The sequence below is a fragment of the Crinia signifera genome, chromosome 11, assembly GCF_055691185.1.
Source record: "Crinia signifera chromosome 11, ASM5569118v1, whole genome shotgun sequence".
Lineage (NCBI taxonomy): Eukaryota > Metazoa > Chordata > Amphibia > Anura > Myobatrachidae > Crinia > Crinia signifera.
In genome coordinates, this window is record NC_139227.1 from 109453480 (window position 1) to 109479054 (window position 25575).

Consider the following 25575-nt stretch of genomic DNA (forward strand, 5'->3'; position numbering starts at 1 on the left):
CGCAGTTTCATGGATATCGGTAGCCATTATGATGAGGTGGTATTGGCGACTGGGTCACTTATATCCTCTGGGTGCTCGCGGGAAAGGCCTCGTAGGTAAGCTTGAGCGTCCTCCGGGGACATAAAATCTTTATGGGATGTGCCGTCATAAATACGTAGACGTGCTGGGTAAAGAAGGCCGAACTTGCGACCCTCAGCTATCATTTGGGAGCAAATGGGCGAAAAAGCTTTACGGGCCCTGGTCAGTTCCACAGAATAATCCTGGAATAGGAACAATTTATGGCCTTCCCACATTAGATCCTTGACCTTGCGCGAGGCCGACCAGAGAACTTGCTTGTGGAGAAAGTTGAGAGTCTTGAATAAAGTGACCCGGGGTCTAGGCTTAGTGGGAGAAGGGGTCGGGCCAACTCTGTGCACCCTTTCGATTACCATGTCGCTGCATTCCTGTGAGACCCCCAGTAATGTAGGTAAGGTGTTTTTCACAAAAAATGCCAGGGCAGGACCTTTGAGGGACTCTGGTAAACCTACTATACAGAGGTTACTCCTCCTCGACCTATTTTCCAAGTCGTCCAACTTATTCCAAACTTGGTAGTTTTCAGTGGTCAGGGATTTAACTGATTGTTTGAGCCCCTCTATGTCGTGCGTTGCCGCGCCTAATACATTTTCATTATGAGCCACTCTTTTAGTGAGAGTGCTCATCTGTGCTGTTATGTCCGCTACCGCCTGTCTGAGTAGCGGGGTCATGGTAGACCTGATGGCGTCTACTATCTCGCCATATGTCACTGGGGAGTCTGGGGCTCTATATACCTGAGCTCCGGCGGCATGGTCTCCCTCGATGATGCTTTTCTTAAAGGCAGGAGAAGAAGCATCTCTTTCAGCGTCGGGCGCCATGTTGCCTGTGCGGCGTTTCTCCTGTCTGACGACGGGCGTCCCCGCGGGAGTCGTCTGTGACACGGAGCGGTCCATTTCTTGGGCAGTCGGCTGTGAAGTACTCCGGGTCTCTGTCGAGGCTAAACGAAGCCTTTAGAAGGTGTTTTGCAGCGGGTGATTACGGAGCTCCGGCGGCTGTGTCCTCACACCATGAGACCGGAACCGGAAGTCCAGGATCTCCTGTTTACTAGACAGGCGCTTTGACCAACTAAGCCACAGCACCACATGAAAGCTGCTGTGTTACTTGAAAATTGCCTGCTTCTCTAAACTTCGTATAATGGTAACAAAATAAGCCAGTGTGAATAAATCTAAAGGTTTTAACCATCTAAGCCACAGCACCACATTTTAGATGCTGTGTTACTTGGAAATTACCGACTTCTTTAAACTTTGTATAATGATGACAAAGTAAGCCATAGTGAATGAATCTAAAGGTTCTGCGCATCTTATTTTCTATGCTTTAACAGCAAACTTCAAACAAAGATCCTAAAACAGAATGAAAATAAGGCACTGCTGAGATTTGAACTCAGGATCTCCTGTTTACTAGACAGGCGCTTTGACCAACTAAGCCACAGCACCACATGAAAGCTACTGTGTTACTTGAAAATTGCCTGCTTCTCTAAACTTCGTATAATGGTAACAAAATAAGCCAGAGTGAATAAATCTAAAGGTTTTAACCATCTAAGCCATAGCACCACATTTTAGATGCTGTGTTACTTGGAAATTACCGACTTCTTTAAACTTTGTATAATGATGACAAAGTAAGCCAGAGTGAATGAATCTAAAGGTTTTGCACATCTTACTTTTCTATGCTTTAACAGCAACCTGCACACAAAGATCAGAAAACGGAATGAAAATAAGACACTGCTGAGATTTGAACTCAGGATCTCCTGTTCAACTAAGCCACAGCACCACATGAAAGCTGCTGTGTTACTTCAAAATTGCCTGCTTCTCTAAACTTCGTATAATGGTAACAAAATAAGCCAGTGTGAATAAATCTAAAGGTTTTAACCATCTAAGCCACAGCACCACATTTTAGATGCTGTGTTACTTGGAAATTACCGACTTCTTTAAACTTTGTATAATGATGACAAAGTAAGCCATAGTGAATGAATCTAAAGGTTTTGCACATCTTACTTTTCTATGCTTTAACCGCAACCTGCACACAAAGATCATAAAACGGAATGAAAATAAGGCACTGCTGAGATTTTAACTCAGGATCTCCTGTTTACTAGACAGGCGCTTTAACCAACTAAGCCACAGCACCACATGAAAGCTACTGTGTTACTTGAAAATTGCCTGCTTCTCTAAACTTCGTATAATGGTAACAAAATAAGCCAGAGTGAATAAATCTAAAGGTTTTAACCATCTAAGCCATAGCACCACATTTTAGATGCTGTGTTACTTGGAAATTACCGACTTCTTTAAACTTTGTATAATGATGACAAAGTAAGCCATAGTGAATGAATCTAAAGGTTTTGCACATCTTACTTTTCTATGCTTTAACCGCAACCTGCACACAAAGATCAGAAAACGGAATGAAAATAAGGCACTGCTGAGATTTGAACTCAGGATCTCCTGTTTACTAGACAGGCGCTTTGACCAACTAAGCCACAGCACCACATGAAAGCTACTGTGTTACTTGAAAATTGTCTGCTTCTCTAAACTTCGTATAATAGTAACAAATTAAGCCAGAGTGAATAAATCTAAAGGTTTTAACCATCTAAGCCACAGCACCACATTTTAGATGCTGTGTTACTTGGAAATTACCGACTTCTTTAAACTTTGTATAATGATGACAAAGTAAGCCATAGTGAATGAATCTAAAGGTTCTGCACATCTTATTTTCTATGCTTTAACAGCAAACTTCAAACAAAGATCCTAAAACAGAATGAAAATAAGGCAATGCTGAGATTTGAACTCAGGATCTCCTGTTTACTAGACAGGCGCTTTGACCAACTAAGCCACAGCACCACATGAAAGCTACTGTGTTAGTTGAAAAGTGCCTGCTTCTCTAAACTTCGTATAATGGTAACAAATTAAGCCAGAGTAAATAAATCTAAAGGTTTTAACCATCTAAGCCACAGCACCACATTTTAGATGCTGTGTTACTTGGAAATTACCAACTTCTTTAAACTTTGTATACTGATGACAAAGTAAGCCAGAGTGAATGAATCTAAAGATTTTGCACATCTTACTTTTCTATGCTTTAACAGCAACCTGCACACAAAGATCAGAAAACGGAATGAAAATAAGGCACTGCTGAGATTTGAACTCAGGATCTCCTGTTTACTAGACAGGCGCTTTGACCAACTAAGCCACAGCACCACATGAAAGCTATCGTGTTACTTGAAAATTGTCTGCTTCTCTAAACTTCGTATAATGGTAACAAATTAAGCCAGAGTGAATAAATCTAAAGGTTTTAACCATCTAAGCCACAGCACCACATTTTAGATGCTGTGTTACTTGGAAATTACCGACTTCTTTAAACTTTGTATACTGATGACAAAGTAAGCCAGAGTGAATGAATCTAAAGATTTTGCACATCTTACTTTTCTATGCTTTAACAGCAACCTGCACACAAAGATCAGAAAACGGAATGAAAATAAGGCACTGCTGAGATTTGAACTCAGGATCTCCTGTTTACTAGACAGGCGCTTTGACCAACTAAGCCACAGCACCACATGAAAGCTATCGTGTTACTTGAAAATTGTCTGCTTCTCTAAACTTCGTATAATGGTAACAAATTAAACCAGAGTGAATAAATCTAAAGGTTTTAACCATCTAAGCCACAGCACCACATTTTAGATGCTGTGTTACTTGGAAATTACCGACTTCTTTAAACTCTGTATAATGATGACAAAGTAAGCCAGAGTGAATGAATCTAAAGATTTTGCACATCTTACTTTTCTATGCTTTAACCGCAACCTGCACACAAAGATCATAAAACGGAATGAAAATAAGGCACTGCTGAGATTTTAACTCAGGATCTCCTGTTTACTAGACAGGCGCTTTAACCAACTAAGCCACAGCACCACATGAAAGCTACTGTGTTACTTGAAAATTGCCTGCTTCTCTAAACTTCGTATAATGGTAACAAAATAAGCCAGAGTGAATAAATATAAAGGTTTTAACCATCTAAGCCATAGCACCACATTTTAGATGCTGTGTTACTTGGAAATTACCGACTTCTTTAAACTTTGTATAATGATGACAAAGTAAGCCATAGTGAATGAATCTAAAGGTTTTGCACATCTTACTATTCTATGCTTTAACCGCAACCTGCACACAAAGATCAGAAAACGGAATGAAAATAAGGCACTGCTGAGATTTGAACTCAGGATCTCCTGTTTACTAGACAGGCGCTTTGACCTACTAAGCCACAGCACCACATGAAAGCTACTGTGTTACTTGAAAATTGTCTGCTTCTCTAAACTTCGTATAATAGTAACAAATTAAGCCAGAGTGAATAAATCTAAAGGTTTTAACCATCTAAGCCACAGCACCACATTTTAGATGCTGTGTTACTTGGAAATTACCGACTTCTTTAAACTTTGTATAATGATGACAAAGTAAGCCATAGTGAATGAATCTAAAGGTTCTGCACATCTTATTTTCTATGCTTTAACAGCAAACTTCAAACAAAGATCCTAAAACAGAATGAAAATAAGGCACTGCTGAGATTTGAACTCAGGATCTCCTGTTTACTAGACAGGCGCTTTGACCAACTAAGCCACAGCACCACATGAAAGCTACTGTGTTAGTTGAAAAGTGCCTGCTTCTCTAAACTTCGTATAATGGTAACAAATTAAGCCAGAGTAAATAAATCTAAAGGTTTTAACCATCTAAGCCACAGCACCACATTTTAGATGCTGTGTTACTTGGAAATTACCAACTTCTTTAAACTTTGTATACTGATGACAAAGTAAGCCAGAGTGAATGAATCTAAAGATTTTGCACATCTTACTTTTCTATGCTTTAACAGCAACCTGCACACAAAGATCAGAAAACGGAATGAAAATAAGGCACTGCTGAGATTTGAACTCAGGATCTCCTGTTTACTAGTCGGGCGCTTTGACCAACTAAGCCACAGCACCACATGAAAGCTATCGTGTTACTTGAAAATTGTCTGCTTCTCTAAACTTCGTATAATGGTAACAAATTAAGCCAGAGTGAATAAATCTAAAGGTTTTAACCATCTAAGCCACAGCACCACATTTTAGATGCTGTGTTACTTGGAAATTACCGACTTCTTTAAACTCTGTATAATGATGACAAAGTAAGCCAGAGTGAATGAATCTAAAGATTTTGCACATCTTACTTTTCTATGCTTTAACCGCAACCTGCACACAAAGATCATAAAACGGAATGAAAATAAGGCACTGCTGAGATTTTAACTCAGGATCTCCTGTTTACTAGACAGGCGCTTTAACCAACTAAGCCACAGCACCACATGAAAGCTACTGTGTTACTTGAAAATTGCCTGCTTCTCTAAACTTCGTATAATGGTAACAAAATAAGCCAGAGTGAATAAATCTAAAGGTTTTAACCATCTAAGCCATAGCACCACATTTTAGATGCTGTGTTACTTGGAAATTACCGACTTCTTTAAACTTTGTATAATGATGACAAAGTAAGCCATAGTGAATGAATCTAAAGGTTTTGCACATCTAACTTTTCTATGCTTTAACCGCAACCTGCACACAAAGATCATAAAACGGAATGAAAATAAGGCACTGCTGAGATTTGAACTCAGGATCTCCTGTTTACTAGACAGGCGCTTTGACCAACTAAGCCACAGCACCACATGAAAGCTACCGTGTTACTTGAAAATTGTCTGCTTCTCTAAACTTCGTATAATGGTAACAAATTAAGCCAGAGTGAATAAATCTAAAGGTTTTAACCATCTAAGCCACAGCACCACATTTTAGATGCTGTGTTACTTGGAAATTACCGACTTCTTTAAACTCTGTATAATGATGACAAAGTAAGCCATAGTGAATGAATCTAAAGGTTTTGCACATCTTACTTTTCTATGCTTTAACCGCAACCTGCACACAAAGATCATAAAACGGAATGAAAATAAGGCACTGCTGAGATTTGAACTCAGGATCTCCTGTTTACTAGACAGGCGCTTTAACCAACTAAGCCACAGCACCACATGAAAGCTACTGATTTACTTGAAAATTGCCTGCTTCTCTAAACTTCGTATAATGGTAACAAAATAAGCCAGAGTGAATAAATCTAAAGGTTTTAACCATCTAAGCCATAGCACCACATTTTAGATGCTGTGTTACTTGGAAATTACCGACTTCTTTAGACTTTGTATAATGATGACAAAGTAAGCCAGAGTGAATGAATCTAAAGGTTTTGCACATCTTACTTTTCTATGCTTTAACCGCAACCTGCACACAAAGATCAGAAAACGGAATGAAAATAAGACACTGCTGAGATTTGAACTCAGGATCTCCTGTTCAACTAAGCCACAGCACCACATGAAAGCTGCTGTGTTACTTCAAAATTGCCTGCTTCTCTAAACTTCGTATAATGGTAACAAAATAAGCCAGTGTGAATAAATCTAAAGGTTTTAACCATCTAAGCCACAGCACCACATTTTAGATGCTGTGTTACTTGGAAATTACCGACTTCTTTAAACTTTGTATAATGATGACAAAGTAAGCCATAGTGAATGAATCTAAAGGTTTTGCACATCTTACTTTTCTATGCTTTAACCGCAACCTGCACACAAAGATCATAAAACGGAATGAAAATAAGGCACTGCTGAGATTTTAACTCAGGATCTCCTGTTTACTAGACAGGCGCTTTAACCAACTAAGCCACAGCACCACATGAAAGCTACTGTGTTACTTGAAAATTGCCTGCTTCTCTAAACTTCGTATAATGGTAACAAAATAAGCCAGAGTGAATAAATCTAAAGGTTTTAACCATCTAAGCCATAGCACCACATTTTAGATGCTGTGTTACTTGGAAATTACCGACTTCTTTAAACTTTGTATAATGATGACAAAGTAAGCCATAGTGAATGAATCTAAAGGTTTTGCACATCTTACTTTTCTATGCTTTAACCGCAACCTGCACACAAAGATCAGAAAACGGAATGAAAATAAGGCACTGCTGAGATTTTAACTCAGGATCTCCTGTTTACTAGACAGGCGCTTTAACCAACTAAGCCACAGCACCACATGAAAGCTACTGTGTTACTTGAAAATTGCCTGCTTCTCTAAACTTCGTATAATGGTAACAAAATAAGCCAGAGTGAATAAATCTAAAGGTTTTAACCATCTAAGCCATAGCACCACATTTTAGATGCTGTGTTACTTGGAAATTACCGACTTCTTTAGACTTTGTATAATGATGACAAAGTAAGCCAGAGTGAATGAATCTAAAGGTTTTGCACATCTTACTTTTCTATGCTTTAACAGCAAGCTGCACACAAAGATCAGAAAACGGAATGAAAATAAGACACTGCTGAGATTTGAACTCAGGATCTCCTGTTCAACTAAGCCACAGCACCACATGAAAGCTGCTGTGTTACTTCAAAATTGCCTGCTTCTCTATACTTCGTATAATGGTAACAAAATAAGCCAGTGTGAATAAATCTAAAGGTTTTAACCATCTAAGCCACAGCACCACATTTTAGATGCTGTGTTACTTGGAAATTACCGACTTCTTTAAACTTTGTATAATGATGACAAAGTAAGCCATAGTGAATGAATCTAAAGGTTTTGCACATCTTACTTTTCTATGCTTTAACCGCAACCTGCACACAAAGATCATAAAACGGAATGAAAATAAGGCACTGCTGAGATTTTAACTCAGGATCTCCTGTTTACTAGACAGGCGCTTTAACCAACTAAGCCACAGCACCACATGAAAGCTACTGTGTTACTTGAAAATTGCCTGCTTCTCTAAATTTCGTATAATGGTAACAAAATAAGCCAGAGTGAATAAATCTAAAGGTTTTAACCATCTAAGCCATAGCACCACATTTTAGATGCTGTGTTACTTGGAAATTACCGAATTCTTTAAACTTTGTATAATGATGACAAAGTAAGCCATAGTGAATGAATCTAAAGGTTTTGCACATCTTACTTTTCTATGCTTTAACCGCAACCTGCACACAAAGATCTGAAAACGGAATGAAAATAAGGCACTGCTGAGATTTGAACTCAGGATCTCCTGTTTACGAGACAGGCGCTTTGACCAACTAAGCCACAGCACCACATGAAAGCTACTGTGTTACTTGAAAATTGTCTGCTTCTCTAAACTTCGTATAATAGTAACAAATTAAGCCAGAGTGAATAAATCTAAAGATTTTAACCATCTAAGCCACAGCACCACATTTTAGATGCTGTGTTACTTGGAAATTACCGACTTCTTTAAACTTTGTATAATGATGACAAAGTAAGCCATAGTGAATGAATCTAAAGGTTCTGCACATCTTATTTTCTATGCTTTAACAGCAAACTTCAAAGAAAGATCATAAAACAGAATGAAAATAAGGCACTGCTGAGCTTTGAACTCAGGATCTCCTGTTTACTGGACAGGCGCTTTGACCAACTAAGCCACAGCACCACATGAAAGCTACTGTGTTAGTTGAAAATTGCCTGCTTCTCTAAACTTCGTATAATGGTAACAAATTAAGCCAGAGTGAAGAAATCTAAAGGTTTTAACCATCTAAGCCATAGCACCACATTTTAGATGCTGTGTTACTTGGAAATTACAGACTTCTTTAAACTTTGTATAATGATGACAAAAAAAGCCATAGTGAATGAATCTAAAGGTTCTGCACATCTTATTTTCTATGCTTTAACAGCAAACTTCAAACAAAGATCATAAAACAGAATGAAAATAAGGCACAGCTTAGATTTGAACTCAGGATCTCCTGTTTACTACACAGGCGCTTTGACCAACTAAGCCACAGCACCACATGAAAGCTACTGTGTTACTTGAAAATTGTCTGCTTCTCTAAACTTCGTTTATTGGTAACAAAATAAGCCAGAGTGAATAAATCTAAAGGTTTTAACCATCTAAGCCATAGCACCACATTTTAGATGCTGTGTTACTTGGAAATTACCGACTTCTTTAAACTTTGTATAATGATGACAAAGTAAGCCATAGTGAATGAATCTAAAGGTTTTGCATATCTTACTTTTCTATGCTTTAACCGCAACCTGCACACAAAGATCAGAAAACGGAATGAAAATAAGGCACTGCTGAGATTTTAACTCAGGATCTCCTGTTTACTAGACAGGCGCTTTAACCAACTAAGCCACAGCACCACATGAAAGCTACTGTGTTACTTGAAAATTGCCTGCTTCTCTAAACTTCGTATAATGGTAACAAAATAAGCCAGAGTGAATAAATCTAAAGGTTTTAACCATCTAAGCCATAGCACCACATTTTAGATGCTGTGTTACTTGGAAATTACCGACTTCTTTAGACTTTGTATAATGATGACAAAGTAAGCCAGAGTGAATGAATCTAAAGGTTTTGCACATCTTACTTTTCTATGCTTTAACAGCAAGCTGCACACAAAGATCAGAAAACGGAATGAAAATAAGACACTGCTGAGATTTGAACTCAGGATCTCCTGTTCAACTAAGCCACAGCACCACATGAAAGCTGCTGTGTTACTTCAAAATTGCCTGCTTCTCTATACTTCGTATAATGGTAACAAAATAAGCCAGTGTGAATAAATCTAAAGGTTTTAACCATCTAAGCCACAGCACCACATTTTAGATGCTGTGTTACTTGGAAATTACCGACTTCTTTAAACTTTGTATAATGATGACAAAGTAAGCCATAGTGAATGAATCTAAAGGTTTTGCACATCTTACTTTTCTATGCTTTAACCGCAACCTGCACACAAAGATCATAAAACGGAATGAAAATAAGGCACTGCTGAGATTTTAACTCAGGATCTCCTGTTTACTAGACAGGCGCTTTGACCAACTAAGCCACAGCACCACATGAAAGCTACCGTGTTACTTGAAAATTGTCTGCTTCTCTAAACTTCGTATAATGGTAACAAATTAAGCCAGAGTGAATAAATCTAAAGGTTTTAACCATCTAAGCCACAGCACCACATTTTAGATGCTGTGTTACTTGGAAATTACCGACTTCTTTAAACTCTGTATAATGATGACAAAGTAAGCCATAGTGAATGAATCTAAAGGTTTTGCACATCTTACTTTTCTATGCTTTAACCGCAACCTGCACACAAAGATCATAAAACGGAATGAAAATAAGGCACTGCTGAGATTTGAACTCAGGATCTCCTGTTTACTAGACAGGCGCTTTAACCAACTAAGCCACAGCACCACATGAAAGCTACTGATTTACTTGAAAATTGCCTGCTTCTCTAAACTTCGTATAATGGTAACAAAATAAGCCAGAGTGAATAAATCTAAAGGTTTTAACCATCTAAGCCATAGCACCACATTTTAGATGCTGTGTTACTTGGAAATTACCGACTTCTTTAGACTTTGTATAATGATGACAAAGTAAGCCAGAGTGAATGAATCTAAAGGTTTTGCACATCTTACTTTTCTATGCTTTAACCGCAACCTGCACACAAAGATCAGAAAACGGAATGAAAATAAGACACTGCTGAGATTTGAACTCAGGATCTCCTGTTCAACTAAGCCACAGCACCACATGAAAGCTGCTGTGTTACTTCAAAATTGCCTGCTTCTCTAAACTTCGTATAATGGTAACAAAATAAGCCAGTGTGAATAAATCTAAAGGTTTTAACCATCTAAGCCACAGCACCACATTTTAGATGCTGTGTTACTTGGAAATTACCGACTTCTTTAAACTTTGTATAATGATGACAAAGTAAGCCATAGTGAATGAATCTAAAGGTTTTGCACATCTTACTTTTCTATGCTTTAACCGCAACCTGCACACAAAGATCATAAAACGGAATGAAAATAAGGCACTGCTGAGATTTTAACTCAGGATCTCCTGTTTACTAGACAGGCGCTTTAACCAACTAAGCCACAGCACCACATGAAAGCTACTGTGTTACTTGAAAATTGCCTGCTTCTCTAAACTTCGTATAATGGTAACAAAATAAGCCAGAGTGAATAAATCTAAAGGTTTTAACCATCTAAGCCATAGCACCACATTTTAGATGCTGTGTTACTTGGAAATTACCGACTTCTTTAAACTTTGTATAATGATGACAAAGTAAGCCATAGTGAATGAATCTAAAGGTTTTGCACATCTTACTTTTCTATGCTTTAACCGCAACCTGCACACAAAGATCAGAAAACGGAATGAAAATAAGGCACTGCTGAGATTTTAACTCAGGATCTCCTGTTTACTAGACAGGCGCTTTAACCAACTAAGCCACAGCACCACATGAAAGCTACTGTGTTACTTGAAAATTGCCTGCTTCTCTAAACTTCGTATAATGGTAACAAAATAAGCCAGAGTGAATAAATCTAAAGGTTTTAACCATCTAAGCCATAGCACCACATTTTAGATGCTGTGTTACTTGGAAATTACCGACTTCTTTAGACTTTGTATAATGATGACAAAGTAAGCCAGAGTGAATGAATCTAAAGGTTTTGCACATCTTACTTTTCTATGCTTTAACAGCAAGCTGCACACAAAGATCAGAAAACGGAATGAAAATAAGACACTGCTGAGATTGGAACTCAGGATCTCCTGTTCAACTAAGCCACAGCACCACATGAAAGCTGCTGTGTTACTTCAAAATTGCCTGCTTCTCTATACTTCGTATAATGGTAACAAAATAAGCCAGTGTGAATAAATCTAAAGGTTTTAACCATCTAAGCCACAGCACCACATTTTAGATGCTGTGTTACTTGGAAATTACCGACTTCTTTAAACTTTGTATAATGATGACAAAGTAAGCCATAGTGAATGAATCTAAAGGTTTTGCACATCTTACTTTTCTATGCTTTAACCGCAACCTGCACACAAAGATCATAAAACGGAATGAAAATAAGGCACTGCTGAGATTTTAACTCAGGATCTCCTGTTTACTAGACAGGCGCTTTAACCAACTAAGCCACAGCACCACATGAAAGCTACTGTGTTACATGAAAATTGCCTGCTTCTCTAAACTTCGTATAATGGTAACAAAATAAGCCAGAGTTAATAAATCTAAAGGTTTTAACCATCTAAGCCATAGCACCACATTTTAGATGCTGTGTTACTTGGAAATTACCGAATTCTTTAAACTTTGTATAATGATGACAAAGTAAGCCATAGTGAATGAATCTAAAGGTTTTGCACATCTTACTTTTCTATGCTTTAACCGCAACCTGCACACAAAGATCTGAAAACGGAATGAAAATAAGGCACTGCTGAGATTTGAACTCAGGATCTCCTGTTTACTAGACAGGCGCTTTGACCAACTAAGCCACAGCACCACATGAAAGCTACTGTGTTACTTGAAAATTGTCTGCTTCTCTAAACTTCGTATAATAGTAACAAATTAAGCCAGAGTGAATAAATCTAAAGGTTTTAACCATCTAAGCCACAGCACCACATTTTAGATGCTGTGTTACTTGGAAATTACCGACTTCTTTAAACTTTGTATAATGATGACAAAGTAAGCCATAGTGAATGAATCTAAAGGTTCTGCACATCTTATTTTCTATGCTTTAACAGCAAACTTCAAAGAAAGATCATAAAACAGAATGAAAATAAGGCACTGCTGAGCTTTGAACTCAGGATCTCCTGTTTACTAGACAGGCGCTTTGACCAACTAAGCCACAGCACCACATGAAAGCTACTGTGTTAGTTGAAAATTGCCTGCTTCTCTAAACTTCGTATAATGGTAACAAATTAAGCCAGAGTGAATAAATCTAAAGGTTTTAACCATCTAAGCCATAGCACCACATTTTAGATGCTGTGTTACTTGGAAATTACCGACTTCTTTAAACTTTGTATAATGATGACAAAAAAAGCCATAGTGAATGAATCTAAAGGTTCTGCACATCTTATTTTCTATGCTTTAACAGCAAACTTCAAACAAAGATCATAAAACAGAATGAAAATAAGGCACAGCTTAGATTTGAACTCAGGATCTCCTGTTTACTACACAGGCGCTTTGACCAACTAAGCCACAGCACCACATGAAAGCTACTGTGTTACTTGAAAATTGTCTGCTTCTCTAAACTTCGTTTATTGGTAACAAAATAAGCCAGAGTGAATAAATCTAAAGGTTTTAACCATCTAAGCCATAGCACCACATTTTAGATGCTGTGTTACTTGGAAATTACCGACTTCTTTAAACTTTGTATAATGATGACAAAGTAAGCCATAGTGAATGAATCTAAAGGTTTTGCACATCTTACTTTTCTATGCTTTAACCGCAACCTGCACACAAAGATCAGAAAACGGAATGAAAATAAGGCACTGCTGAGATTTTAACTCAGGATCTCCTGTTTACTAGACAGGCGCTTTAACCAACTAAGCCACAGCACCACATGAAAGCTACTGTGTTACTTGAAAATTGCCTGCTTCTCTAAACTTCGTATAATGGTAACAAAATAAGCCAGAGTGAATAAATCTAAAGGTTTTAACCATCTAAGCCATAGCACCACATTTTAGATGCTGTGTTACTTGGAAATTACCGACTTCTTTAGACTTTGTATAATGATGACAAAGTAAGCCAGAGTGAATGAATCTAAAGGTTTTGCACATCTTACTTTTCTATGCTTTAACAGCAAGCTGCACACAAAGATCAGAAAACGGAATGAAAATAAGACACTGCTGAGATTTGAACTCAGGATCTCCTGTTCAACTAAGCCACAGCACCACATGAAAGCTGCTGTGTTACTTCAAAATTGCCTGCTTCTCTATACTTCGTATAATGGTAACAAAATAAGCCAGTGTGAATAAATCTAAAGGTTTTAACCATCTAAGCCACAGCACCACATTTTAGATGCTGTGTTACTTGGAAATTACCGACTTCTTTAAACTTTGTATAATGATGACAAAGTAAGCCATAGTGAATGAATCTAAAGGTTTTGCACATCTTACTTTTCTATGCTTTAACCGCAACCTGCACACAAAGATCATAAAACGGAATGAAAATAAGGCACTGCTGAGATTTTAACTCAGGATCTCCTGTTTACTAGACAGGCGCTTTGACCAACTAAGCCACAGCACCACATGAAAGCTACTGTGTTACTTGAAAATTGTCTGCTTCTCTAAACTTCGTATAATAGTAACAAATTAAGCCAGAGTGAATAAATCTAAAGGTTTTAACCATCTAAGCCACAGCACCACATTTTAGATGCTGTGTTACTTGGAAATTACCGACTTCTTTAAACTTTGTATAATGATGACAAAGTAAGCCATAGTGAATGAATCTAAAGGTTCTGCACATCTTATTTTCTATGCTTTAACAGCAAACTTCAAACAAAGATCCTAAAACAGAATGAAAATAAGGCACTGCTGAGATTTGAACTCAGGATCTCCTGTTTACTAGACAGGCGCTTTGACCAACTAAGCCACAGCACCACATGAAAGCTACTGTGTTAGTTGAAAATTGCCTGCTTCTCTAAACTTCGTATAATGGTAACAAATTAAGCCAGAGTGAATAAATCTAAAGGTTTTAACCATCTAAGCCATAGCACCACATTTTAGATGCTGTGTTACTTGGAAATTACCGACTTCTTTAAACTTTGTATAATGATGACAAAAAAAGCCATAGTGAATGAATCTAAAGGTTCTGCACATCTTATTTTCTATGCTTTAACAGCAAACTTCAAACAAAGATCATAAAACAGAATGAAAATAAGGCACTGCTGAGATTTGATCTCAGGATCTCCTGTTTACTAGACAGGCGCTTTGACCAACTAAGCCACAGCACCACATGAAAGCTACTGTGTTACTTGAAAATTGTCTGCTTCTCTAAACTTCGTTTATTGGTAACAAAATAAGCCAGAGTGAATAAATCTAAAGGTTTTAACCATCTAAGCCACAGCACCACATTTTAGATGCTGTGTTACTTGGAAATTACCGACTTCTTTAAACTCTGTATAATGATGACAAAGTAAGCCAGAGTGAATGAATCTAAAGATTTTGCACATCTTACTTTTCTATGCTTTAACAGCAACCTGCACACAAAGATCAGAAAACGGAATGAAAATAAGGCACTGCTGAGATTTGAACTCAGGATCTCCTGTTTACTAGACAGGCGCTTTGACCAACTAAGCCACAGCACCACATGAAAGCTGCTGTGTTACTTGAAAATTGCCTGCTTCTCTAAACTTCGTATAATGGTAACAAAATAAGCCAGTGTGAATAAATCTAAAGGTTTTAACCATCTAAGCCACAGCACCACATTTTAGATGCTGTGTTACTTGGAAATTACCGACTTCTTTAAACTTTGTATAATGATGACAAAGTAAGCCATAGTGAATGAATCTAAAGGTTCTGCGCATCTTATTTTCTATGCTTTAACAGCAAACTTCAAACAAAGATCCTAAAACAGAATGAAAATAAGGCACTGCTGAGATTTGAATTCAGGATCTCCTGTTTACTAGACAGGCGCTTTGACCAACTAAGCCACAGCACCACATGAAAGCTGCTGTGTTACTTGAAAATTGCCTGCTTCTCTAAACTTCATATAATGGTAACAAAATAAGCCAGAGTGAATAAATCTAAAGGTTTTAACCAGCTAAGCCACAGCAGCACATTTTAGATGCTGTGTTACTTGGAAATTAGCGACTTCTTTAAACTTTGTATAATGATGACAAAGTAAGCCATAGTGAATGAATCTAAAGGTTTTGCACATCTTATTTTCTATGCTTTAACAGCAAACTTCAAACAAAGATAATAAAACAGAATGAAAATAAGGCACTGCTGAGATTTGAACTCAGGATCTCCTGTTTACTAGACATGCGCTTTGACCAACTAAGCCACAGCACCACATGAAAGCTGTTGTGTTACTTGAAAATTGACTGCTCCTCTAAACTTCGTATAATGGTAACAAAAGAAGCCAGAGTGAATAAATCTAAAGGTTTTAACCATCTAAGCCACAGCACCACATTTTAGATGCTGTGTTACTTGGAAATTACCGACTTCTTTAAACTTTGTATACTGATGACAAAGTAAGCCAGAGTGAATGAATCTAAAGATTTTGCACATCTTACTTTTCTATGCTTTAACAGCAACCTGCACACAAAGAATAGAAAACGGAATGAAAATAAGGCACTGCTGAGATTTGAACTCAGGATCTCCTGTTTACTAGACAGGCGCTTTGACCAACTAAGCCACAGCACCACATGAAAGCTATCGTGTTACTTGAAAATTGTCTGCTTCTCTAAACTTCGTATAATGGTAACAAATTAAGCCAGAGTGAATAAATCTAAAGGTTTTAACCATCTAAGCCACAGCACCACATTTTAGATGCTGTGTTACTTGGAAATTACCGACTTCTTTAAACTCTGTATAATGATGACAAAGTAAGCCAGAGTGAATGAATCTAAAGATTTTGCACATCTTACTTTTCTATGCTTTAACCGCAACCTGCACACAAAGATCATAAAACAGAATGAAAATAAGGCACTGCTGAGATTTTAACTCAGGATCTCCTGTTTACTAGACAGGCGCTTTAACCAACTAAGCCACAGCACCACATGAAAGCTACTGTGTTACTTGAAATTTTCCTGCTTCTCTAAACTTCGTATAATGGTAACAAAATAAGCCAGAGTGAATAAATCTAAAGGTTTTAACCATCTAAGCCATAGCACCACATTTTAGATGCTGTGTTACTTGGAAATTACAGACTTCTTTAAACTTTGTATAATGATGACAAAGTAAGCCATAGTGAATGAATCTAAAGGTTTTGCACATCTTACTTTTCTATGCTTTAACCGCAACCTGCACACAAAGGTCAGAAAACGGAATGAAAATAAGGCACTGCTGAGATTTGAACTCAGGATCTCCTGTTTACTAGACAGGCGCTTTGACCAACTAAGCCACAGCACCACATGAAAGCTACCGTGTTACTTGAAAATTGCCTGCTTCTCTGAACTTCGTATAATGGTAACAAATTAAGCCAGAGTGAATAAATCTAAAGGTTTTAACCATCTAAGCCACAGCACCACATTTTAGATGCTGTGTTACTTGGAAATTACCAACTTCTTTAAACTTTGTATACTGATGACAAAGTAAGCCAGAGTGAATGAATCTAAAGATTTTGCACATCTTACTTTTCTATGCTTTAACAGCAACCTGCACACAAAGATCAGAAAACGGAATGAAAATAAGGCACTGCTGAGATTTGAACTCAGGATCTCCTGTTTACTAGACAGGCGCTTTGACCAACTAAGCCACAGCACCACATGAAAGCTACTGTGTTACTTGAAAATTGTCTGCTTCTCTAAACTTCGTATAATGGTAACAAATTAAGCCAGAGTGAATAAATCTAAAGGTTTTAACCATCTAAGCCACAGCACCACATTTTAGATGCTGTGTTACTTGGAAATTACCGACTTCTTTAAACTCTGTATAATGATGACAAAGTAAGCCAGAGTGAATGAATCTAAAGATTTTGCACATCTTACTTTTCTATGCTTTAACAGCAACCTGCACACAAAGAATAGAAAACGGAATGAAAATAAGGCACTGCTGAGATTTGAACTCAGGATCTCCTGTTTACTAGACAGGCGCTTTGACCAACTAAGCCACAGCACCACATGAAAGCTATCGTGTTACTTGAAAATTGTCTGCTTCTCTAAACTTCGTATAATGGTAACAAATTAAGCCAGAGTGAATAAATCTAAAGGTTTTAACCATCTAAGCCACAGCACCACATTTTAGATGCTGTGTTACTTGGAAATTACCGACTTCTTTAAACTCTGTATAATGATGACAAAGTAAGCCAGAGTGAATGAATCTAAAGATTTTGCACATCTTACTTTTCTATGCTTTAACCGCAACCTGCACACAAAGATCATAAAACAGAATGAAAATAAGGCACTGCTGAGATTTTAACTCAGGATCTCCTGTTTACTAGACAGGCGCTTTAACCAACTAAGCCACAGCACCACATGAAAGCTACTGTGTTACTTGAAATTTTCCTGCTTCTCTAAACTTCGTATAATGGTAACAAAATAAGCCAGAGTGAATAAATCTAAAGGTTTTAACCATCTAAGCCATAGCACCACATTTTAGATGCTGTGTTACTTGGAAATTACAGACTTCTTTAAACTTTGTATAATGATGACAAAGTAAGCCATAGTGAATGAATCTAAAGGTTTTGCACATCTTACTTTTCTATGCTTTAACCGCAACCTGCACACAAAGGTCAGAAAACGGAATGAAAATAAGGCACTGCTGAGATTTGAACTCAGGATCTCCTGTTTACTAGACAGGCGCTTTGACCAACTAAGCCACAGCACCACATGAAAGCTACCGTGTTACTTGAAAATTGCCTGCTTCTCTGAACTTCGTATAATGGTAACAAATTAAGCCAGAGTGAATAAATCTAAAGGTTTTAACCATCTAAGCCACAGCACCACATTTTAGATGCTGTGTTACTTGGAAATTACCAACTTCTTTAAACTTTGTATACTGATGACAAAGTAAGCCAGAGTGAATGAATCTAAAGATTTTGCACATCTTACTTTTCTATGCTTTAACAGCAACCTGCACACAAAGATCAGAAAACGGAATGAAAATAAGGCACTGCTGAGATTTGAACTCAGGATCTCCTGTTTACTAGACAGGCGCTTTGACCAACTAAGCCACAGCACCACATGAAAGCTACTGTGTTACTTGAAAATTGTCTGCTTCTCTAAACTTCGTATAATGGTAACAAATTAAGCCAGAGTGAATAAATCTAAAGGTTTTAACCATCTAAGCCACAGCACCACATTTTAGATGCTGTGTTACTTGGAAATTACCGACTTCTTTAAACTCTGTATAATGATGACAAAGTAAGCCAGAGTGAATGAATCTAAAGATTTTGCACATCTTACTTTTCTATGCTTTAACCGCAACCTGCACACAAAGATCATAAAACAGAATGAAAATAAGGCACTGCTGAGATTTTAACTCAGGATCTCCTGTTTACTAGACAGGCGCTTTAACCAACTAAGCCACAGCACCACATGAAAGCTACTGTGTTACTTGAAAATTGCCTGCTTCTCTAAACTTCGTATAATGGTAACAAAATAAGCCAGAGTGAATAAATCTAAAGGTTTTAACCATCTAAGCCATAGCACCACATTTTAGATGCTGTGTTACTTGGAAATTACAGACTTCTTTAAACTTTGTATAATGATGACAAACTAAGCCATAGTGAATGAATCTAAAGGTTTTGCACATCTTACTTTTCTATGCTTTAACCGCAACCTGCACACAAAGGTCAGAAAACGGAATGAAAATAAGGCACTGCTGAGATTTGAACTCAGGATCTCCTGTTTACTAGACAGGCGCTTTGACCAACTAAGCCACAGCACCACGTGAAAGCTACCGTGTTACTTGAAAATTGCCTGCTTCTCTAAACTTCGTATAATGGTAACAAAATAAGCCAGTGTGAATAAATCTAAAGGTTTTAACCATCTAAGCCACAGCACCACATTTTAGATGCTGTGTTACTTGGAAATTACCGACTTCTTTAAACTTTGTATAATGATGACAAAGTAAGCCATAGTGAATGAATCTAAAGGTTTTGCACATCTTACTTTTCTATGCTTTAACCGCAACCTGCACACAAAGATCATAAAACGGAATGAAAATAAGGCACTGCTGAGATTTGAACTCAGGATCTCCTGTTTACTAGACAGGCGCTTTGACCAACTAAGCCACAGCACCACATGAAAGCTACCGTGTTACTTGAAAATTGTCTGCTTCTCTAAACTTCGTATAATGGTAACAAATTAAGCCAGAGTGAATAAATCTAAAGGTTTTAACCATCTAAGCCACAGCACCACATTTTAGATGCTGTGTTACTTGGAAATTACCGACTTCTTTAAACTCTGTATAATGATGACAAAGTAAGCCATAGTGAATGAATCTAAAGGTTTTGCACATCTTACTTTTCTATGCTTTAACCGCAACCTGCACACAAAGATCATAAAACGGAATGAAAATAAGGCACTGCTGAGATTTGAACTCAGGATCTCCTGTTTACTAGACAGGCGCTTTAACCAACTAAGCCACAGCACCACATGAAAGCTACTGATTTACTTGAAAATTGCCTGCTTCTCTAAACTTCGTATAATGGTAACAAAATAAGCCAGAGTGAATAAATCTAAAGGTTTTAACCATCTAAAGCATAGCACCACATTTTAGATGCTGTGTTACTTGGAAATTACCGACTTCTTTAGACTTTGTATAATGATGACAAAGTAAGCCAGAGTGAATGAATCTAAAGGTTTTGCACATCTTACTTTTCTATGCTTTAACAGCAACCTGCACACAAAGATCAGAAAACGGAATGAAAATAAGACACTGCTGAGATTTGAACTCAGGATCTCCTGTTCAACTAAGCCACAGCACCACATGAAAGCTGCTGTGTTACTTCAAAATTGCCTGCTTCTCTAAACTTCGTATAATGGTAACAAAATAAGCCAGTGTGAATAAATCTAAAGGTTTTAACCATCTAAGCCACAGCACCACATTTTAGATGCTGTGTTACTTGGAAATTACCGACTTCTTTAAACTTTGTATAATGATGACAAAGTAAGCCATAGTGAATGAATCTAAAGGTTTTGCACATCTTACTTTTCTATGCTTTAACCGCAACCTGCACACAAAGATCATAAAACGGAATGAAAATAAGGCACTGCTGAGATTTTAACTCAGGATCTCCTGTTTACTAGACAGGCGCTTTAACCAACTAAGCCACAGCACCACATGAAAGCTACTGTGTTACTTGAAAATTGCCTGCTTCTCTAAACTTCGTATAATGGTAACAAAATAAGCCAGAGTGAATAAATCTAAAGGTTTTAACCATCTAAGCCATAGCACCACATTTTAGATGCTGTGTTACTTGGAAATTACCGACTTCTTTAAACTTTGTATAATGATGACAAAGTAAGCCATAGTGAATGAATCTAAAGGTTTTGCACATCTTACTTTTCTATGCTTTAACCGCAACCTGCACACAAAGATCAGAAAACGGAATGAAAATAAGGCACTGCTGAGATTTTAACTCAGGATCTCCTGTTTACTAGACAGGCGCTTTAACCAACTAAGCCACAGCACCACATGAAAGCTACTGTGTTACTTGAAAATTGCCTGCTTCTCTAAACTTCGTATAATGGTAACAAAATAAGCCAGAGTGAATAAATCTAAAGGTTTTAACCATCTAAGCCATAGCACCACATTTTAGATGCTGTGTTACTTGGAAATTACCGACTTCTTTAGACTTTGTATAATGATGACAAAGTAAGCCAGAGTGAATGAATCTAAAGGTTTTGCACATCTTACTTTTCTATGCTTTAACAGCAAGCTGCACACAAAGATCAGAAAACGGAATGAAAATAAGACACTGCTGAGATTTGAACTCAGGATCTCCTGTTCAACTAAGCCACAGCACCACATGAAAGCTGCTGTGTTACTTCAAAATTGCCTGCTTCTCTATACTTCGTATAATGGTAACAAAATAAGCCAGTGTGAATAAATCTAAAGGTTTTAACCATCTAAGCCACAGCACCACATTTTAGATGCTGTGTTACTTGGAAATTACCGACTTCTTTAAACTTTGTATAATGATGACAAAGTAAGCCATAGTGAATGAATCTAAAGGTTTTGCACATCTTACTTTTCTATGCTTTAACCGCAACCTGCACACAAAGATCATAAAACGGAATGAAAATAAGGCACTGCTGAGATTTTAACTCAGGATCTCCTGTTTACTAGACAGGCGCTTTAACCAACTAAGCCACAGCACCACATGAAAGCTACTGTGTTACTTGAAAATTGCCTGCTTCTCTAAACTTCGTATAATGGTAACAAAATAAGCCAGAGTTAATAAATCTAAAGGTTTTAACCATCTAAGCCATAGCACCACATTTTAGATGCTGTGTTACTTGGAAATTACCGAATTCTTTAAACTTTGTATAATGATGACAAAGTAAGCCATAGTGAATGAATCTAAAGGTTTTGCACATCTTACTTTTCTATGCTTTAACCGCAACCTGCACACAAAGATCAGAAAACGGAATGAAAATAAGGCACTGCTGAGATTTGAACTCAGGATCTCCTGTTTACTAGACAGGCGCTTTAACCAACTAAGCCACAGCACCACATGAAAGCTACTGTGTTACTTGAAAATTGTCTGCTTCTCTAAACTTCGTATAATAGTAACAAATTAAGCCAGAGTGAATAAATCTAAAGGTTTTAACCATCTAAGCCACAGCACCACATTTTAGATGCTGTGTTACTTGGAAATTACTGACTTCTTTAAACTTTGTATAATGATGACAAAGTAAGCCATAGTGAATGAATCTAAAGGTTCTGCACATCTTATTTTCTATGCTTTAACAGCAAACTTCAAACAAAGATCCTAAAACAGAATGAAAATAAGGCACTGCTGAGATTTGAACTCAGGATCTCCTGTTTACTAGACAGGCGCTTTGACCAACTAAGCCACAGCACCACATGAAAGCTACTGTGTTAGTTGAAAATTGCCTGCTTCTCTAAACTTCGTATAATGGTAACAAATTAAGCCAGAGTGAATAAATCTAAAGGTTTTAACCATCTAAGCCATTGCACCACATTTTAGATGCTGTGTTACTTGGAAATTACCGACTTCTTTAAACTTTGTATAATGATGACAAAAAAAGCCATAGTGATTGAATCTAAAGGTTCTGCACATCTTATTTTCTATGCTTTAACAGCAAACTTCAAACAAAGATCATAAAACAGAATGAAAATAAGGCACTGCTGAGATTTGAACTCAGGATCTCCTGTTTACTACACAGGCGCTTTGACCAACTAAGCCACAGCACCACATGAAAGCTACTGTGTTACTTGAAAATTGTCTGCTTCTCTAAACTTCGTTTATTGGTAACAAAATAAGCCAGAGTGAATAAATCTAAAGGTTTTAACCATCTAAGCCACAGCACCACATTTTAGATGCTGTGTTACTTGGAAATTACCGACTTCTTTAAACTCTGTATAATGATGACAAAGTAAGCCAGAGTGAATGAATCTAAAGATTTTGCACATCTTACTTTTCTATGCTTTAACAGCAACCTGCACACAAAGATCAGAAAACGGAATGAAAATAAGGCACTGCTGAGATTTGAACTCAGGATCTCCTGTTTACTAGTCAGGCGCTTTGACCAACTAAGCCACAGCACCACATGAAAGCTGCTGTGTTACTTGAAAATTGCCTGCTTCTCTAAACTTCGTATAATGGTAACAAAATAAGCCAGTGTGAATAAATCTAAAGGTTTTAACCATCTAAGCCACAGCACCACATTTTAGATGCTGTGTTACTTGGAAATTACCGACTTCTTTAAACTTTGTATAATGATGACAAAGTAAGCCATAGTGAATGAATCTAAAGGTTCTGCGCATCTTATTTTCTATGCTTTAACAGCAAACTTCAAACAAAGATCCTAAAACAGAATGAAAAAAAAGGCACTGCTGAGATTTGAATTCAGGATCTCCTGTTTACTAGACAGGCGCTTTGACCAACTAAGCCACAGCACCACATGAAAGCTGCTGTGTTACTTGAAAATTGCCTGCTTCTCTAAACTTCATATAATGGTAACAAAATAAGCCAGAGTGAATAAATCTAAAGGTTTTAACCAGCTAAGCCACAGCAGCACATTTTAGATGCTGTGTTACTTGGAAATTAGCGACTTCTTTAAACTTTGTATAATGATGACAAAGTAAGCCATAGTGAATGAATCTAAAGGTTTTGCACATCTTATTTTCTATGCTTTAACAGCAAACTTCAAACAAAGATAATAAAACAGAATGAAAATAAGGCACTGCTGAGATTTGAACTCAGGATCTCCTGTTTACTAGACATGCGCTTTGACCAACTAAGCCACAGCACCACATGAAAGCTGTTGTGTTACTTGAAAATTGACTGCTCCTCTAAACTTCGTATAATGGTAACAAAATAAGCCAGAGTTAATAAATCTAAAGGTTTTAACCATCTAAGCCACAGCACCACATTTTAGATGCTGTGTTACTTGGAAATTACCGACTTCTTTAAACTTTGTATACTGATGACAAAGTAAGCCAGAGTGAATGAATCTAAAGATTTTGCACATCTTACTTTTCTATGCTTTAACAGCAACCTGCACACAAAGATCAGAAAACGGAATGAAAATAAGGCACTGCTGAGATTTGAACTCAGGATCTCCTGTGTACTAGACAGGCGCTTTGACCAACTAAGCCACAGCACCACATGAAAGCTACCGTGTTACTTGAAAATTGTCTGCTTCTCTAAACTTCGTATAATGGTAACAAATTAAGCCAGAGTGAATAAATCTAAAGGTTTTAACCATCTAAGCCACAGCACCACATTTTAGATGCTGTGTTACTTGGAAATTACCGACTTCTTTAAACTCTGTATAATGATGACAAAGTAAGCCAGAGTGAATGAATCTAAAGATTTTGCACATCTTACTTTTCTATGCTTTAACCGCAACCTGCACACAAAGATCATAAAACAGAATGAAAATAAGGCACTGCTGAGATTTTAACTCAGGATCTCCTGTTTACTAGACAGGTGCTTTAACCAACTAAGCCACAGCACCACATGAAAGCTACTGTGTTACTTGAAAATTGCCTGCTTCTCTAAACTTCGTATAATGGTAACAAAATAAGCCAGAGTGAATAAATCTAAAGGTTTTAACCATCTAAGCCATAGCACCACATTTTAGATGCTGTGTTACTTGGAAATTACAGACTTCTTTAAACTTTGTATAATGATGACAAAGTAAGCCATAGTGAATGAATCTAAAGGTTTTGCACATCTTACTTTTCTATGCTTTAACCGCAACCTGCACACAAAGGTCAGAAAACGGAATGAAAATAAGGCACTGCTGAGATTTGAACTCAGGATCTCCTGTTTACTAGACAGGCGCTTTGACCAACTAAGCCACAGCACCACATGAAAGCTACCGTGTTACTTGAAAATTGCCTGCTTCTCTGAACTTCGTATAATGGTAACAAATTAAGCCAGAGTGAATAAATCTAAAGGTTTTAACCATCTAAGCCACAGCACCACATTTTAGATGCTGTGTTACTTGGAAATTACCAACTTCTTTAAACTTTGTATACTGATGACAAAGTAAGCCAGAGTGAATGAATCTAAAGATTTTGCACATCTTACTTTTCTATGCTTTAACAGCAACCTGCACACAAAGATCAGAAAACGGAATGAAAATAAGGCACTGCTGAGATTTGAACTCAGGATCTCCTGTTTACTAGACAGGCGCTTTGACCAACTAAGCCACAGCACCACATGAAAGCTACTGTGTTACTTGAAAATTGTCTGCTTCTTTAAACTTCGTATAATGGTAACAAATTAAGCCAGAGTGAATAAATCTAAAGGTTTTAACCATCTAAGCCACAGCACCACATTTTAGATGCTGTGTTACTTGGAAATTACCGACTTCTTTAAACTCTGTATAATGATGACAAAGTAAGCCAG

General features: G+C 37.4%; 47 non-coding genes across 47 annotated transcripts; all 47 read right to left on the minus strand.

The window, feature by feature from the left end:
- Positions 1-1431: 1431 nt before the first annotated feature.
- On the minus strand, positions 1432-1505 carry TRNAT-AGU (transfer RNA threonine (anticodon AGU)). Its single transcript has one exon. It is a non-coding gene; the product is annotated as a tRNA-Thr (tRNA).
- A 614-nt stretch (positions 1506-2119) lies between these two features.
- Positions 2120-2193, minus strand: TRNAT-AGU (transfer RNA threonine (anticodon AGU)). Its single transcript has one exon. It is a non-coding gene; the product is annotated as a tRNA-Thr (tRNA).
- A 280-nt stretch (positions 2194-2473) lies between these two features.
- TRNAT-AGU (transfer RNA threonine (anticodon AGU)) lies at positions 2474-2547 on the minus strand. Its single transcript has one exon. It is a non-coding gene; the product is annotated as a tRNA-Thr (tRNA).
- Positions 2548-3180: 633 nt separating this feature from the next.
- TRNAT-AGU (transfer RNA threonine (anticodon AGU)) lies at positions 3181-3254 on the minus strand. The gene has a single exon. It is a non-coding gene; the product is annotated as a tRNA-Thr (tRNA).
- Positions 3255-3534: 280 nt separating this feature from the next.
- TRNAT-AGU (transfer RNA threonine (anticodon AGU)) lies at positions 3535-3608 on the minus strand. The gene has a single exon. It is a non-coding gene; the product is annotated as a tRNA-Thr (tRNA).
- Positions 3609-3888: 280 nt separating this feature from the next.
- TRNAT-AGU (transfer RNA threonine (anticodon AGU)) lies at positions 3889-3962 on the minus strand. Its single transcript has one exon. It is a non-coding gene; the product is annotated as a tRNA-Thr (tRNA).
- Positions 3963-4242: 280 nt separating this feature from the next.
- Positions 4243-4316, minus strand: TRNAT-AGU (transfer RNA threonine (anticodon AGU)). The gene has a single exon. It is a non-coding gene; the product is annotated as a tRNA-Thr (tRNA).
- A 279-nt stretch (positions 4317-4595) lies between these two features.
- On the minus strand, positions 4596-4669 carry TRNAT-AGU (transfer RNA threonine (anticodon AGU)). The gene has a single exon. It is a non-coding gene; the product is annotated as a tRNA-Thr (tRNA).
- A 634-nt stretch (positions 4670-5303) lies between these two features.
- On the minus strand, positions 5304-5377 carry TRNAT-AGU (transfer RNA threonine (anticodon AGU)). The gene has a single exon. It is a non-coding gene; the product is annotated as a tRNA-Thr (tRNA).
- A 280-nt stretch (positions 5378-5657) lies between these two features.
- Positions 5658-5731, minus strand: TRNAT-AGU (transfer RNA threonine (anticodon AGU)). Its single transcript has one exon. It is a non-coding gene; the product is annotated as a tRNA-Thr (tRNA).
- Positions 5732-6011: 280 nt separating this feature from the next.
- Positions 6012-6085, minus strand: TRNAT-AGU (transfer RNA threonine (anticodon AGU)). The gene has a single exon. It is a non-coding gene; the product is annotated as a tRNA-Thr (tRNA).
- Positions 6086-6699: 614 nt separating this feature from the next.
- TRNAT-AGU (transfer RNA threonine (anticodon AGU)) lies at positions 6700-6773 on the minus strand. Its single transcript has one exon. It is a non-coding gene; the product is annotated as a tRNA-Thr (tRNA).
- A 280-nt stretch (positions 6774-7053) lies between these two features.
- Positions 7054-7127, minus strand: TRNAT-AGU (transfer RNA threonine (anticodon AGU)). The gene has a single exon. It is a non-coding gene; the product is annotated as a tRNA-Thr (tRNA).
- Positions 7128-7741: 614 nt separating this feature from the next.
- Positions 7742-7815, minus strand: TRNAT-AGU (transfer RNA threonine (anticodon AGU)). Its single transcript has one exon. It is a non-coding gene; the product is annotated as a tRNA-Thr (tRNA).
- Positions 7816-8095: 280 nt separating this feature from the next.
- TRNAT-CGU (transfer RNA threonine (anticodon CGU)) lies at positions 8096-8169 on the minus strand. The gene has a single exon. It is a non-coding gene; the product is annotated as a tRNA-Thr (tRNA).
- A 986-nt stretch (positions 8170-9155) lies between these two features.
- Positions 9156-9229, minus strand: TRNAT-AGU (transfer RNA threonine (anticodon AGU)). Its single transcript has one exon. It is a non-coding gene; the product is annotated as a tRNA-Thr (tRNA).
- A 614-nt stretch (positions 9230-9843) lies between these two features.
- Positions 9844-9917, minus strand: TRNAT-AGU (transfer RNA threonine (anticodon AGU)). Its single transcript has one exon. It is a non-coding gene; the product is annotated as a tRNA-Thr (tRNA).
- A 280-nt stretch (positions 9918-10197) lies between these two features.
- On the minus strand, positions 10198-10271 carry TRNAT-AGU (transfer RNA threonine (anticodon AGU)). The gene has a single exon. It is a non-coding gene; the product is annotated as a tRNA-Thr (tRNA).
- Positions 10272-10885: 614 nt separating this feature from the next.
- TRNAT-AGU (transfer RNA threonine (anticodon AGU)) lies at positions 10886-10959 on the minus strand. Its single transcript has one exon. It is a non-coding gene; the product is annotated as a tRNA-Thr (tRNA).
- A 280-nt stretch (positions 10960-11239) lies between these two features.
- On the minus strand, positions 11240-11313 carry TRNAT-AGU (transfer RNA threonine (anticodon AGU)). Its single transcript has one exon. It is a non-coding gene; the product is annotated as a tRNA-Thr (tRNA).
- Positions 11314-11927: 614 nt separating this feature from the next.
- On the minus strand, positions 11928-12001 carry TRNAT-AGU (transfer RNA threonine (anticodon AGU)). The gene has a single exon. It is a non-coding gene; the product is annotated as a tRNA-Thr (tRNA).
- Positions 12002-12281: 280 nt separating this feature from the next.
- Positions 12282-12355, minus strand: TRNAT-AGU (transfer RNA threonine (anticodon AGU)). The gene has a single exon. It is a non-coding gene; the product is annotated as a tRNA-Thr (tRNA).
- Positions 12356-13341: 986 nt separating this feature from the next.
- Positions 13342-13415, minus strand: TRNAT-AGU (transfer RNA threonine (anticodon AGU)). Its single transcript has one exon. It is a non-coding gene; the product is annotated as a tRNA-Thr (tRNA).
- Positions 13416-14029: 614 nt separating this feature from the next.
- On the minus strand, positions 14030-14103 carry TRNAT-AGU (transfer RNA threonine (anticodon AGU)). Its single transcript has one exon. It is a non-coding gene; the product is annotated as a tRNA-Thr (tRNA).
- A 279-nt stretch (positions 14104-14382) lies between these two features.
- TRNAT-AGU (transfer RNA threonine (anticodon AGU)) lies at positions 14383-14456 on the minus strand. Its single transcript has one exon. It is a non-coding gene; the product is annotated as a tRNA-Thr (tRNA).
- A 279-nt stretch (positions 14457-14735) lies between these two features.
- On the minus strand, positions 14736-14809 carry TRNAT-AGU (transfer RNA threonine (anticodon AGU)). The gene has a single exon. It is a non-coding gene; the product is annotated as a tRNA-Thr (tRNA).
- A 280-nt stretch (positions 14810-15089) lies between these two features.
- TRNAT-AGU (transfer RNA threonine (anticodon AGU)) lies at positions 15090-15163 on the minus strand. Its single transcript has one exon. It is a non-coding gene; the product is annotated as a tRNA-Thr (tRNA).
- Positions 15164-16149: 986 nt separating this feature from the next.
- TRNAT-AGU (transfer RNA threonine (anticodon AGU)) lies at positions 16150-16223 on the minus strand. Its single transcript has one exon. It is a non-coding gene; the product is annotated as a tRNA-Thr (tRNA).
- A 280-nt stretch (positions 16224-16503) lies between these two features.
- On the minus strand, positions 16504-16577 carry TRNAT-AGU (transfer RNA threonine (anticodon AGU)). Its single transcript has one exon. It is a non-coding gene; the product is annotated as a tRNA-Thr (tRNA).
- Positions 16578-16857: 280 nt separating this feature from the next.
- On the minus strand, positions 16858-16931 carry TRNAT-AGU (transfer RNA threonine (anticodon AGU)). Its single transcript has one exon. It is a non-coding gene; the product is annotated as a tRNA-Thr (tRNA).
- A 280-nt stretch (positions 16932-17211) lies between these two features.
- TRNAT-AGU (transfer RNA threonine (anticodon AGU)) lies at positions 17212-17285 on the minus strand. The gene has a single exon. It is a non-coding gene; the product is annotated as a tRNA-Thr (tRNA).
- Positions 17286-17565: 280 nt separating this feature from the next.
- Positions 17566-17639, minus strand: TRNAT-AGU (transfer RNA threonine (anticodon AGU)). The gene has a single exon. It is a non-coding gene; the product is annotated as a tRNA-Thr (tRNA).
- Positions 17640-17919: 280 nt separating this feature from the next.
- Positions 17920-17993, minus strand: TRNAT-AGU (transfer RNA threonine (anticodon AGU)). The gene has a single exon. It is a non-coding gene; the product is annotated as a tRNA-Thr (tRNA).
- Positions 17994-18273: 280 nt separating this feature from the next.
- TRNAT-AGU (transfer RNA threonine (anticodon AGU)) lies at positions 18274-18347 on the minus strand. The gene has a single exon. It is a non-coding gene; the product is annotated as a tRNA-Thr (tRNA).
- A 280-nt stretch (positions 18348-18627) lies between these two features.
- Positions 18628-18701, minus strand: TRNAT-AGU (transfer RNA threonine (anticodon AGU)). The gene has a single exon. It is a non-coding gene; the product is annotated as a tRNA-Thr (tRNA).
- A 280-nt stretch (positions 18702-18981) lies between these two features.
- On the minus strand, positions 18982-19055 carry TRNAT-AGU (transfer RNA threonine (anticodon AGU)). The gene has a single exon. It is a non-coding gene; the product is annotated as a tRNA-Thr (tRNA).
- Positions 19056-19335: 280 nt separating this feature from the next.
- On the minus strand, positions 19336-19409 carry TRNAT-AGU (transfer RNA threonine (anticodon AGU)). The gene has a single exon. It is a non-coding gene; the product is annotated as a tRNA-Thr (tRNA).
- Positions 19410-19689: 280 nt separating this feature from the next.
- Positions 19690-19763, minus strand: TRNAT-AGU (transfer RNA threonine (anticodon AGU)). Its single transcript has one exon. It is a non-coding gene; the product is annotated as a tRNA-Thr (tRNA).
- Positions 19764-20043: 280 nt separating this feature from the next.
- TRNAT-AGU (transfer RNA threonine (anticodon AGU)) lies at positions 20044-20117 on the minus strand. Its single transcript has one exon. It is a non-coding gene; the product is annotated as a tRNA-Thr (tRNA).
- A 614-nt stretch (positions 20118-20731) lies between these two features.
- Positions 20732-20805, minus strand: TRNAT-AGU (transfer RNA threonine (anticodon AGU)). The gene has a single exon. It is a non-coding gene; the product is annotated as a tRNA-Thr (tRNA).
- A 280-nt stretch (positions 20806-21085) lies between these two features.
- On the minus strand, positions 21086-21159 carry TRNAT-AGU (transfer RNA threonine (anticodon AGU)). The gene has a single exon. It is a non-coding gene; the product is annotated as a tRNA-Thr (tRNA).
- A 614-nt stretch (positions 21160-21773) lies between these two features.
- On the minus strand, positions 21774-21847 carry TRNAT-AGU (transfer RNA threonine (anticodon AGU)). Its single transcript has one exon. It is a non-coding gene; the product is annotated as a tRNA-Thr (tRNA).
- A 280-nt stretch (positions 21848-22127) lies between these two features.
- TRNAT-AGU (transfer RNA threonine (anticodon AGU)) lies at positions 22128-22201 on the minus strand. The gene has a single exon. It is a non-coding gene; the product is annotated as a tRNA-Thr (tRNA).
- A 279-nt stretch (positions 22202-22480) lies between these two features.
- TRNAT-AGU (transfer RNA threonine (anticodon AGU)) lies at positions 22481-22554 on the minus strand. Its single transcript has one exon. It is a non-coding gene; the product is annotated as a tRNA-Thr (tRNA).
- A 1694-nt stretch (positions 22555-24248) lies between these two features.
- On the minus strand, positions 24249-24322 carry TRNAT-AGU (transfer RNA threonine (anticodon AGU)). The gene has a single exon. It is a non-coding gene; the product is annotated as a tRNA-Thr (tRNA).
- Positions 24323-24956: 634 nt separating this feature from the next.
- On the minus strand, positions 24957-25030 carry TRNAT-AGU (transfer RNA threonine (anticodon AGU)). The gene has a single exon. It is a non-coding gene; the product is annotated as a tRNA-Thr (tRNA).
- Positions 25031-25310: 280 nt separating this feature from the next.
- On the minus strand, positions 25311-25384 carry TRNAT-AGU (transfer RNA threonine (anticodon AGU)). Its single transcript has one exon. It is a non-coding gene; the product is annotated as a tRNA-Thr (tRNA).
- Between the last annotated feature and the right edge of the window lie 191 nt (positions 25385-25575).